This window comes from Schistocerca cancellata, chromosome 4, assembly GCF_023864275.1.
Source record: "Schistocerca cancellata isolate TAMUIC-IGC-003103 chromosome 4, iqSchCanc2.1, whole genome shotgun sequence".
Taxonomy (NCBI): Eukaryota; Metazoa; Arthropoda; class Insecta; order Orthoptera; family Acrididae; genus Schistocerca; species Schistocerca cancellata.
This window is the reverse complement of record NC_064629.1, coordinates 360,581,089-360,594,280: the sequence shown is the minus strand read 5'-3', so window position 1 is coordinate 360,594,280 and position 13,192 is coordinate 360,581,089.

The following is a 13,192-nucleotide window of genomic DNA, read 5'->3' as shown; positions in this document are numbered from 1 at the left end:
TAAGTGTCCTGAGACACCGTCGTGCTGAAACCACAAACTACAGCATAATTGCAAGGGAATGTTCTCGAGAAGTTCAGGCAAGGCATGCTCCATGGAGTTCCAATACCAAGCAGTGTTCAAAAGGTTTTGTAGGATGGGTGGTCCAGTAACGCGATTTCCAAGAATTCCAGCCCAAACGCGTACTGAGAATCTTACCTGTCAACTTTTCCTAAGGGAAGTGTGTAGAGTTTCAACAGCTCATTCCAGCACTGGAGCCTTAAATTTCATCTAGGAATCTGGTATGAACCGTCAATGTATAATTATGTACTTGTCATTCTCGAGACTGTTTACGAAAGCAAAACGACGATGAAGAGAACGCAGTAGTGAGTAACATATTCACCTGAAGAAATAAAGACATTTGAGAAAATCATTTTAAGATTGTAAAGAAAAAGAATGTAAGTGCAGACTCTTTTTTTAAAGAGTATATTGTTACTGCTTTTGTAAGTGTAAGAGGAGGAAATTGTATGTTAGGTATATGCATAAAGATTTGTTCAAACATTTAATTATTATTTTAATTCAATGAAAGATGTAGTTAAGAAAAAGCTGGCTATTGCGGGAGTTAAAAAGTACTCTTCCTTATGAAAGTTGACTAATTATAAAATAGCACGATGTCTTGAAAACTGAGGACAGCAACACGTTGACGCAGGAACCATTGTGAGAATCGTTACCATGTTTCAGAGTCAGGCTTTCCCCTAGTTTGACCTAGTTGATCATGGAATGGATGCAGGCGAGCACTACGCAAAAGCTGCCAGATATTCACGTGAACTAGTATATACATTGCGGGCGAAATTGCACATGTACTTCTTCATAGATAGGCAGCTACATGTTCCATAGCATCTTCTTAAAATCCTGGGGTTCGTATTCTTCTTCTTGTACCTTCCTTGTGTGTATCAGCTGACACGTTCCTCTCTCTCTCAGTCGACCAACGACATTGGTAAAAACACTGACGGAAAAAGAATCGCAACACCAAAAAGTAACTAATGTAGAGAAATGAAACCTCGGTAATACATTTGCCTAGGTAACATATTTAAGTGATTAACAGTGCAAGATCACAGGTTAATGTAAGTGCGAGATAAGCAATTGAAAATGTGAAATGCTGATACATTAATAACCGTAACCGCCAGAATGTTGAATGCAAGCATGCAAATGTGCATGCATTGTGTTGTTCAGGTGCAGGATTTCCGTTTGTTGGATGGAGTTCTATGACTTGCACTTGGTCGGTGGTTAATACAGGGACGCTTAATGCCGTTTGTGGATGACGCTGGAGTTGTCGTCGGATGATGTCGGTGATCGAACAGGTCAAGGCAACGTGCCAACACACAGTAGAGCATGTTGGGTTACAACACCGGTATCTGGGCGAGTATTATCCTGTTAGAAAACACCCTCTGAAACGCTTTTCATGAATGGCAGTACGACAGGTGGAATCACCAGACTGACGTACAAATTTGCCAAATTTACAGTTAGGGTGCGTTGGATTACTAACGAGAGTGCTCCTGCTGTCATACGAAATTGCACCCCAGACTATAACTCCAGGTGCAGGTACAGAGTGTCTAGCATGCAGACAGGTTGGACGAAGGCCCTCAACTGACCTCCTTCTAACCAACACAGGGCCTTTATTGGCACCGAGGCAGAGCCAGCTTGCACGAGAAAACGGAACAGACCTCCACCTTGCCCTCTAATGAGCTCTTGCTTGACTTCACTGAAGCCGCCAATGGCGGTTGTTTTGGGTCAGTGGAATGCCAGCAACAGTACGTCTAGCTGTAGTGCCACTTTGCCAGAGCCTGATCCTCTTACAACCGCACAGTCTCGTGACCACCGCTGCCAGAAATCATGTATAGTGCTTACATTCCTGCCAAGTCTTTCTGCAATATCGCAGAAGGAAATTCCAGCTTCTCGTAGCCCTATTATATGACCTCGTTCAAACTTACTGAGGTGTTGATAATGGCGTCTTTGTCAACATAAAGCCATTCTTGACTAACGTCAACTCACCACGTCCGGTGTCAAACGTTAAAACGTGTATTTAAAGAAAATCTGATTTGCATCCTCGTAGTGGCGGTACTAGCGCCACTCTCATGCGACTGGCGTAAAATTTCAATAGACATCATCTTGGAGATTTAGAAACACGCCTACTAACTTCCGTTTATGTCGCACAACTCCTTCTTGGTGTTGCGATTTTTTTCCATAAATGTAATTGGACGCTAGGCAGTCGTCTGGGTACCTTCCTAGGTACAACCGTATAACTGCATTCGCATTCCCTCGAGCTTCATCATAACAGAAATGCGTATCAGTCAGTTCTCCAAGTGTGTAAGTATACTATATAAGGCAGAACTTCCCTACAGTGTGGAAAGCATGGTAAGCAGACAACTGAACACTGACTCACGTAGACTAGCTGTGTGTTTACAGCGCAGCGCCAGTGGATGAAAGGGGTGAGGGATGACAAGCACTAAGTAACCAATATCCTGCACACAAGCTCATGTAGACTACTGTAGTAGTTTATTTACGGCCCTCCTTTCGCAGCAATAACATAGCGTCAATTGATGGAAGGGCAGTTACCCAAGTGATTGCAGATCAAACACCTCTTACTGCAGAAGAAACTTTATTTCACATTTCCCGCTATATGTTCCTTAACGTATGTAGTTCCTAATTTCATCCTCTAAAATGTCCCAAATTTGTTAAACGTCATTCTGTAAAGCTTTGTATGTAAAATGACCCAGTAGATAACGTCGGAAGGACCATTAGGTTGCTGGCGAATGATGCTATTGTATATAGGGAAGTCGTAACACCAGAATATTGTAGCGAAATACAAGAAGACCTGCCGGCCGCGGTGGCCGAGCGGTTCTAGGCGCTTCAGTCCGGAACCGCGCGACTGCTACGGTTGCAGGTTCGAATCCTACCTCGGGCATGGATGTGTGTGATGTCTTTAGGTTAGTTAGGTTTAAGTAGTTCTAAGTTCTAGGGGACTGGTGACCTCAGATGTTAAGTCACATAGTGCCCAGAGCCATTTGAACAGGAAGACCTCCTGAGGATCATCCGTTTGTGCAGGGATTGGCAGTTGACCCTCAACATAAAGAAATGTTTCGTATCGCGCATAAATACAGGTAGGAAGACCCGTTATTAAGTGATTAAACGATTTCTGAACAGTCCCACCCATTAAATAGTTTTAAAAATGCGTAAGGAACGATCTGATGTGGAAAGGCCAGATAAAGCTAATCAAAGGTAAGGAAGATTCCAAACTGAGATGAATAGGGAGACAGTTCAAGTTCAGTCCTCAGGCGAAGGAGATAATTTACAAAACATTCCTGCGTCCTTTACAGTCTGGGACGTGTATCTGATAAAGGAAACAGAAAAATCGAAAGAAGAAGAGTGTGTTTCGTCAAAGTTTTGTTCAGTAATCGCGAGAGCCTCAAGGAGACGATCAATCAAGACCAGTGGCAGACGCTACAAGAGAGACGTTGTGCATCACGACTTGGTTTCTGTTAAAATTCCGAGAGCGTACGTTCCTGGAAGATGCAACCGATATATTCCTTCCTCCTACGTATCTCTCGCGAAAGGAGCATGAAGGTGAAACTAGAGAGATTCGAGCTTGCACGGGGGCTTATCTACGACCGTTCTTCCCGCGCACCATTCGTGACTGGGACAGGAAAAGGCAGAAATGGTAGTGGTACACGAGGTATCCTCCACCACATTCCATAACGTGGCTAGCGGTGTATACAGGGTGGTCAGACCAGTCTGAAAAGCTTGTAAGGGTCTTTTATGGTAGGATGTGCTGGGAAATAACTATTAAGAAAAAAATTCTATACGTTGTGCCGTTTCCGAGTTAATTAACATTGAAACTGGCCAATCACACCGTTGTACGCGCAAATTCAAGTGGCCCGCCAGGTAGAATTAGTACCAATTGACCTTGTAGCGTAGATGATAGCGCACGAGACTGCTCAGCCTTTGGCTCGAGATCGATCTGTAATACCGGCCCGTGTTCAATTTTTGTGTTGCTCTCTTTTTAGGTTGTAGGAAACCAAATGAAGACTACGTTAGGCGACACCGTCTCTGGCAGGCCGCTTGAATTTGCGTGTTAATTTATGCACACAGAGGCCTGCTTACCTAACTTCAATGCTAATTAACTCGGCAACCGCGAAACATATCGAATGTCCTTCTTACCAAATATTTGTCAGTACAACCTACCCTAAAACACTCTTACAAGCTATTCAGACTTCCTGACCACGCTGTAGACGTATATGAGTTTCACTAATTCCGCCAACAATAAAACAAATTAGTAGTTTGAAAATAATTGTGCAAGGTACTTCACGAAAGTAATATGGCACGGCTGGACGTGGTGGGTGGTATACTTAAGGAAGTTCTGGAGGAAGCTAGGGCACTAAACTTGAATTGGGGTGGAATCTTTAATAGCCACCGCGACCACGCCAAAACAGAAGTACCGCCAAATTTAGATGAAAGGTTTCCCATCGAACAAAGTCTCTGTTGACTGTCGTTAAATTTGACAATAAAACTTCCTAACGAGGGAATGATGGCAGTGTTCACAGTCTGACGTGCTTCAGTGCGGGCGCAATTTAAGGGAGGAAACTAAATAGACACACAGTCTCTCTTTAAATGAGGACAGCATTTTTGTGTATTTAAAAATACCTCATGAATCCAGCGATAACTTTTTATTGCGTAATTCCATCCACAAGTTGTAGGAACCAAAGGCCCGTATTTCTCAATGTTCAGAATATGTGAAATATTAAAATTATTTAAAAAATTCTGGTTCATTTACCGTAGCTTTGCGGTTCATTGTGCTGTTGATCTCCTACAGCAATCTAAAGAATGATAATGAAATAAAAATGTGTGAAATGAATGATAGATGGAAAAGCACAGAGATAGCCGATGTTAACCAGGTAAAGTAATCTACCTATCGTGGAGTATTCTAGAATGTCTAAGGAGTGTTCAAATGAATAGGTACGGAACACCGTAAGAACCAAACTGGCTGAAAGCTGCATACACCACTTTAGGATAACGTAGTGAGACGTGTAGGGATGTGAATGTAGTGCTGTTACCTCCCCCTAAAAAATTCAAAGCTGTGCCCTCAGCGTACAAAGGGACGCTCAGAGTCATTTTCGACGTCCGAGGTCCGATATTCCTCGAGTTGCGCGAGCACGGAAAAACCATTAACGGTGACGTGTACTATGAGACACACGGTAGCCTAGGCAGGTCGATCAAGTGCAAACGGCCTGAGCTGCTCACGGAGGGAGTGATTTTGCTCTACGATAAGACGTGCCCACGTGCCTCTAAAGCCACACAAAGCGTAATGGCCAAGTTCATGTGGGAGCAGCTAGAACATCCGCCCTACAGCCCGAACATTTCGCCCCGAGACATTCATGTGTTTGGTCCGCGAAATAAAAAAAGAAAAGAAAAACATCTCAAAGGGAAGCGACTCGGACGACAAACTGAAGGACACTGTAGAGAACTGGCTCCTGCCACAGCCACAGGAATTCTGGGACCAGGGAATCCTTCGGCTCGTGAAACAGTGGGGTAGTTGTGCTCTGGCCTATGGTGATTACTCTAGAATAAAGACTTCGATTATATCCACAGTGCTGTTTCGTGCCTTTCCTCTTGAACACCCCTCATATAAATGATTCCTTAAGGAACGAGACTGAGCTGTCCTAAGACACTGGATTTGTATGACAGAATAATTAGGTGCAAATCATAGTGAATTTGGGCGTATGTGGTTTCTTTATTTTACGTCACGGCTACGCTGGAATTATTCTCTGTACAGGGCCACCGCTGAATCGCTTTCGCTTCCTTCCATTCGACCGAATACATTAATGCTTTGTTTCTAGCTCTTTCAATGTTGACACTGAAAATGTCCAATAAAGAAAAAAGCGGGTCAATGTCGGGAAGATAAATGCAAGGCGTGACGAGTAAGGTTCACATCTGTTTTACTTATTTTCTGGGATTCCGAGAGACCATTTTAAGCAAAGCTACACTACTGGCCATTAAAATTGCTACAACAAGATGATGACGTGCTACAGACGCGAAATTTGACCGACAGGAAGAAGATGCTGTGATATGCAAATGATTAACTTTTCGGAGCATTCACACAAGGTTGGCGCCGGTGGCGACACCTACAACGTGCTGACATGAGGAAAGTTTCCAACCAATTTCTCATACACAAACAGCAGTTGACCGGCGTTGCCTGGAGAAACGTTGTTGTGATGCCTCGTGTAAGGAGGAGAAATGCGTAACATCACGTTTCCGACTTTGATAAGGGTCGGATTGTAACCTATCGCGATTGCGGTTTATCGTATCGTTACATTGCTGCTCGCGTTGGTCGAGATCCAATGACTGTTAGTAGAATATGGAATCGCTGGGTTCAGTAGGGTATTACGGAACGCCGTGCTGGATCCCAACGGCCTCGTATCACTAGCAGTCGAGATGACAGGCGTCTTATGCGCATGGCTGTAGCGGATAGTGCAGCCACGTCTCGATCCCTGAGTCAACAGATGGGGACGTTTTCAAGACAACAACCATCTGCTCGAACAGTTCGACGACGTTTGCAGCAGCATGGACTATCAGCTCGGAGACATGACTGCGGTTACCCTTGACGCTGCATCACAGACAGGATTGCCTGCGATTGTGTACTCAACGACGAACCTGGGTACACGAATGGCAAAACGTCATTTATTCGGATGAATCCAGGTTCTGTTTACAGCATCATGATGGTAGCATACGTGTTTGGCGACATCGCGGTGAACGCACATTGGAAGCGTGTATTCGTCATCGTCATACTAGCGTATCATCCGGCGTGATGGTATGGGGTGCCATTGGTTACACGTCTCGGTCACCTCTTGTTCGCATTGACGGCACTTTGAACAGTGGACGTTACATTTCAGATGTGTTACGACCCGTGGCTCTACCCTTCATTCGATCCCTGCGAAACCCTACATTTCAGCAGGATAATGCACGACCGTATGTTGCAGGTCCTGTACGGGCCTTTCTGGATACAGAAAATGTTCGACTGCTGCCCTGGCCAGCACATTCTCCAGATCTCTCACCAACTGGAAACGTCTGGTCAATGGTGGCCGAGCAACTGGCTCGTCACAATACGCCAGTCACCACTCTCGATGAACAGTGGTATCGTGTTGAAGCTGCATGGGCAGCTGTATCTGTATACGCCATCCAAGCGCTGTTTGACTCAGTGCCCAGGCGTATCAAGGCCGTTATTACGGCCAGAGGTGGTTGTTCTTGGTACTGATTTCTCAGGATCTATGCACCCAAATTGAGTGAAAATGTAATCACATGTCAGTTGTAGTATAAAATATTTGTCCAATGAATACCCGTTTATCATCTGCATTTCTTCTTTGTGTAGCAATTTTAATGGCCAGTAGTGTACTTGGTCATGGAACCAAGCAGTACATGAAGTATATAATGTAGGAAATACTGGTTGAAGAAGCGAGATGAGCATGAGACTTGCAACAACGTATTCATACCTGTAAGCCGGCATAGAGATAGCCTCCAAACTACTGCAAGGGGCTCCTACATAATGATGGGGTAGTGAAGCATGCTGTTGCAACAAACAAGATTTTAAATTTAAATTTGAAAATTCCAGTCACTCACATTTTTGGATTCTAAATGAAGCGCAGTGGAAATTGAGTCTGTAGTGCAGACCTTTCTGCACGATGATAGGGAAGTGCTATTGAAGTAAAAATCTTATTGTTTCTATTTGTCAAGTGGGGTGGCAAAGTGGTAAGACGCTGGACTTGAGCTCGGAAGGGTGGCGGTTCAAATACCGTCGGGCAGTCCAGATTTAGGTTGACCGTGATTTCCCTGAGTTACATAAAGCGAATTGCGGAATGATTCCTTTGTAGAGGCACGGCCATTTTGCTTTCCCAACCTTCCTTATCCGAGATTGTGATTCGTCTCTAATGACCTCATCGTGAATGGGACGTTAACCACTAATCTTCCTTCATTCTGTCTTGTTTCACGGAATGAATACTTATGATGGTACAGAATATTTTGTGAACACGAGATATTCAACTACGAGGAGCGCAGTTTTCATTGAATTTTTAGAAGGGATTTAGTCGTAGAAGCCAGTTTAAAGGCTTTATTGCAGCTTTTCTGGTACTTATATGTTTATGTCACCAGCTTGTGCACAGGCTACTGACAATTACATATAAATGTAGGGACGTTGCTGCTTTACCGATGAGAATTATTTCCTTCAGTATTTTAATGCGTGTAGATGCTGACATAGGCTGAAAATTTCCATAATTGCTTACAAACGTTTGAGAGAAATTTTAAAGCTCCATTATTACACGCAATTGGCACTGGAATCTTGTTGGACAGAAGGGGTTTGAAATTCTAAGCCATATTTTTAGTTCAAACATTCCGGAAAAGAACAGAAATCGCAAGAAATCCAGTACGAAGCTCGAACTATTCACACACGAGACCATAGGTGTTATGGATAGAAATTAATTGAAAAGCTCTTAATTTAATTCCGTGTCGTTCTCTAATACTAAACCTGTGGTGGCGTTGTCCAGTGCAGTGGAAAACTGTTAATGTCGCTTCTTTGGCGTTTTCAATCGCTCCTGAGGTTGCAAATGCACACAATCCATTCCAGTTGATGCTTCTTACTGGTGCAGTGCCCTGCGTGCATTCTCGGCATCGGAATTCATTAAAAACGCCAAAGAAGAGGCATTAACAGCTGTCCACTGCAGTGGATAACTGCACCACAGGGATAAGACAAGTTGTTATGGTGTATCTAGCTAAGGCTGAGAACAACTTGACACGTGAAACGCAGTTCATTCTCCTTGACTGTCAGCCATTGGTACACGAGTAATAGCTAGTCTGCGCGGCGTGTTCCCTCCCTGATGTTAGTGCATTAGTGTAGTGACTCATTTTAGAATGACATGAATCTTTGCGCTCTAGAAACCGCAGTTACTGGCATTTTATACTTTTCTGTTGTGAGAAATGAGGCTGTGTTGTGTGCAGTGTTTTATATATTAGGGGTTCTACATATTTAAATGATGTATAACAGATTAAAGAAATTTGAAGGATATTCTTAACTTTTCAGTTACAGAGTAAAATTCTAATTATTTTTAAAATTAATTACTAAAAGTGTGGAGGGTTAAGCCATACTTCGATAGTAGTGCTCCATCTTGTCCGTTGAAACGGAAGGGCGTTTTCTACCGCGAAGCACGTATATTTGTAAATAATCTGAGTTTGTTTAATGTATTAACAATCTTCCGTGTCTTAAAAATAGAAGTTGTATTAGTTACCAATAGAATCTATATCAAAATGATGTTAATTTGTATTTTTTTTATAATATTACTCCCTAATACGATTTCACTTACTGGATATTGATGTTTGGTAATGTAATAGTGTAACATACTGACTATTAAATACAGCACTGACAAGATTTACTCGATTACACCACATAAATTTAAATAGAATATTTGTTCCGATTTACATGATCATGTTGTAACCTGGAGCAGCGCTTCACGCGTGGAAAAGCTTTATTTTTCCGAAGTAATTTTTGTAATTAAAAAAAGATTGCAGCACACATAAAATGAATGCTATCATTTCAGAATGGTGTAGAAAAGAATATTATACTTCTACAGGGTGGGGCAAATAAAAGTGACCTAGATGGTTGTGGCCGAGCGGTTCTAGGCGCTTCAGTCTGGAACGACGCGACCGCTACGGTCGCAGGTTCGAATCCTGCCTCGGGCATGGATGTGTGTGATGTCCTTAGGTTAATTAGGTTTAAGTAGTTATAAGCTCTACGGGACTGATGACCTCAGATGTTAAGTCCCATAGTGCTCAGAGCCATTTGAACCATTTTGAACTAGACGAGTGAATACGATTGGACCTGAATGTATGCACATAACCGCACCCCAACAGGATGGAGCAACTGCCATACAGCCGGCCGAATCTTGGAGCACATTTACACACTCTTCAGGTCAGTTTTGTCGCGGCCATGTCGGGCCATCCAGGTCATCTTATCTGTCAGTGTGTGATTACTTGGTGTGGGGAGCCCTCAAGCCTAAGGTGTATTGCAACAACAATCATGGTCTTCAAGAAGTGCAGAAGAACAGTTCCGATGAAACTGCAGCAGTCCCAGCATTCCAGCTTTGATCCGCCTTCAGCAGCTTGCTGACCAGGGTCAAAAAGTGCCAAGACATGAATAGTGGTCACTTTCTACATCTGCTATAGTCAGTTTAGCACCGTATTTCCTATGCTCTGCTGTGTTTCTTTGAAACCTGGAATTCTGTTCTCCGCCCCACTTTTATTTGCCCAACACTGCATTACATAGCTGGCTAGACGTGAAAGCCTGAAAAGTGTTCCAAGCTACAACGCTGTCCGGTACATAGCTTATTGTATATGCTATAATTTCTGACTAAATGGAGATGGTTCGGTTATCTACGTGGAATTGATATTCGATAAACGTTGTGGCCGCCCTCATACAAAGGCTTAGAATTATTTACGAGTAAAGGTGCACGGAGGTGACACAAGTCAAGGGATACCTCCTAATATCGTGTCGGACCTCCTTTTCCCCGGCGTAGTGCAGTAACTCGATGCGGCACGACTCAAGTCGTCGGAAGCCCCTGCAGAAATATTGATCCATGCTGCTTCTATAGCCGCCCATAACTGCGAAACGAAAATGTTGCCGGTACAGGTTTTCTCGCACGAACTCATCACTCGATTATGTTCCATAAATGTTCGATGAGATTCATGTCGGACGAGTTGGGTGACCAAATTGTTCTCTCGAATTATCCAAAATGTTCTTCAAACCAATCGCGAATAATTGTGGCCCGGAAACATGACGTGGTTGTTTGGGAACGTAAGTCCGTGAACGGGAGCAAATGGTCTACAAGTAGCCAAACATAACCATATTCAATCAATGATTGGTTTAGTAGGACCAGGGGACTTAGTCCATTCCATGTAAACACAGTCCACACCATTGTGGAGTTATCACCAGCTTGCACAGTACCTTGTCGACAACTTAGGTCCACCGTTGCGCTACACTCGAACCCTGCCATCAGCTCTTACCAACTGAAATCTGGAGTAATCTGACCAGGCCACGGTTTTCCAGACGTTTAGTGTCCAACCTGTATGGTCATGAGCCCAAGAGAGGCGTTGCAAGTGATGTGCTGCTAGCAAAGGCACTCGCGTCGATTGTCTGCTGCCATAGATTATTAACGCCACATTTAGCCGCACTGCCCTAATGGATACGTTCAACGTACGTCCCCCATTGACTCCTATTGTTATTTCACACAATGCTTCTTGTCTGTTAGCACTGACAACTCTATGGGAATGCTGCTGCTCTTGGTCGTTAAGTGAAGGCCGTCAGCTACTGCGTTGTCCGTGGTGAGAGGTAAGGCCTGAAATGTGGTATCTCGGCACACTCCTGACACTGTGGACTGAGGAATATAGAATTCCGTAATGAAGTCCGAATTGCAATGTCCCATGCGTCTACCTCCAACTACCAGTCTGCATTCAAAGTCTGTGAATTCCTATCGTGTAGCTGTAATCACGTCGGAAACCTTTTCACGTGAATCACCTGAGTAAAAATGACAGCTCCGCCAATGCAATGCCGTTTTAAACCTTGTGTGCGTGATACTACCGCTATCTGTATTTGAGCGAATCGCTGTCCCATGACTTTTGTCACCTCAATGTATATGTAAATAAGGACACCACAGGATTCGAGTCTTTAATTATCGATTAGTGTGTTACGATTAGAGTTCACCAGGTAATTCAAATAATTGGCAGCAATAAAATGTGGAAGTAAAAAGTGGAGCGGCCGACTGTCGTGACCGAGCGGTTCTAGGCGCTTCAGTCTGGAACCACGTGGCTGCTGCGGTCGTCGGTTCGAATCCTGCCTCGGGCAGGATGTGTGTGATGTCCTTAGGTTAATTAGGTTTAAGTAGTTCTAAGTCTAGGGGACTGATGATCTCAGATGTTAAGTCCTATTGTGCACAGAGCCATTTTTAAAGTGGAGCGATAACATTTCAAGTATGTAAAATGAATAGCAAGCTTAGATTCACTGATAAGATTCTAGAAAAGTGTTGTTCGTACACCGAAGAGATTGTTTACGAAAGAACTGTACGGCAATACTGGAGTGGCTCCATATCAGGATGGACTAATGTGGAATCTCGACCATGTGTAAATGACGTGAATGGTCACAGGCTTGTCTGATCAGCGAGACGGTTTGACAGAAGCGCTCAAAAATCACATCTGTCAGACAGTTGGGGAAAGGAACCACTTATCTAGCATAAACCGTCCCAGAAAATTCCAGAAATCGGCTTTCATGGTCGAATTTGTAAATAAAAGAAAATTTCTATGCATTTTTCCTGTAAACTTCTCATGAAGACAAAACAATGCCAATAAAAGCTCACTCTGAAGAGTATAAGCAATCATTCTTCCCTCGCTGCATACGTGAATGGAATAGGAAAAGACCTTAATGGCTCTGAGCACTATGGGACTTAACTTCTCTGGTCATCAGTCCCCTAGAACTTAGAACTACTTAAACCTAACTAACCCAAGGACATCACACACATCCATGCCCGAGGCAGGATTCGAAACTGCGACCGTAGCGGTCGCGCGGTTCCAGACTGTAGCGCCTAGAACCGCTCGGCCACCAAGGCCGGCGAAAAGACCTTAATGCATGAATCAATTAAAAGTACGCTCTGTCCCGTAGTTCATAGTGATTCATGAGCTAAGAGTACAAGGGATACAAGCGCTTGCTGAAGTAAACTGAATAAATGACTGCCAAAGTTAAATAGCTATTTATAAATTATGTGAGTTCTTTAAACCTCAGATACATCTTTTTAATGTTTAGTTAGTTTGTGTATAGCTGCAGGTATGGTTCGAGTTTTTAGTGCATCTGCATCATTTTGTGATATATTAAAATTAATTATACGCCTTGAACCTGAAAACTTTTTGAGTAAAATAGGCACAAGTGCAAAAACACTTTCTTTACTGTGTTTTACTCTAAAACATTTTCGGTACAACACACATGATAGTCATAGTAAAACACATTTTAGTTATCAAACAAGAATTTATGCTTAATTAATGCAAAACTAATATAACAAGCTGAAAAATAGATACATATCAAAATAAAAATATCAAAAGATATTGGTGTGGTTCCAACACGTAAGAAAGATTA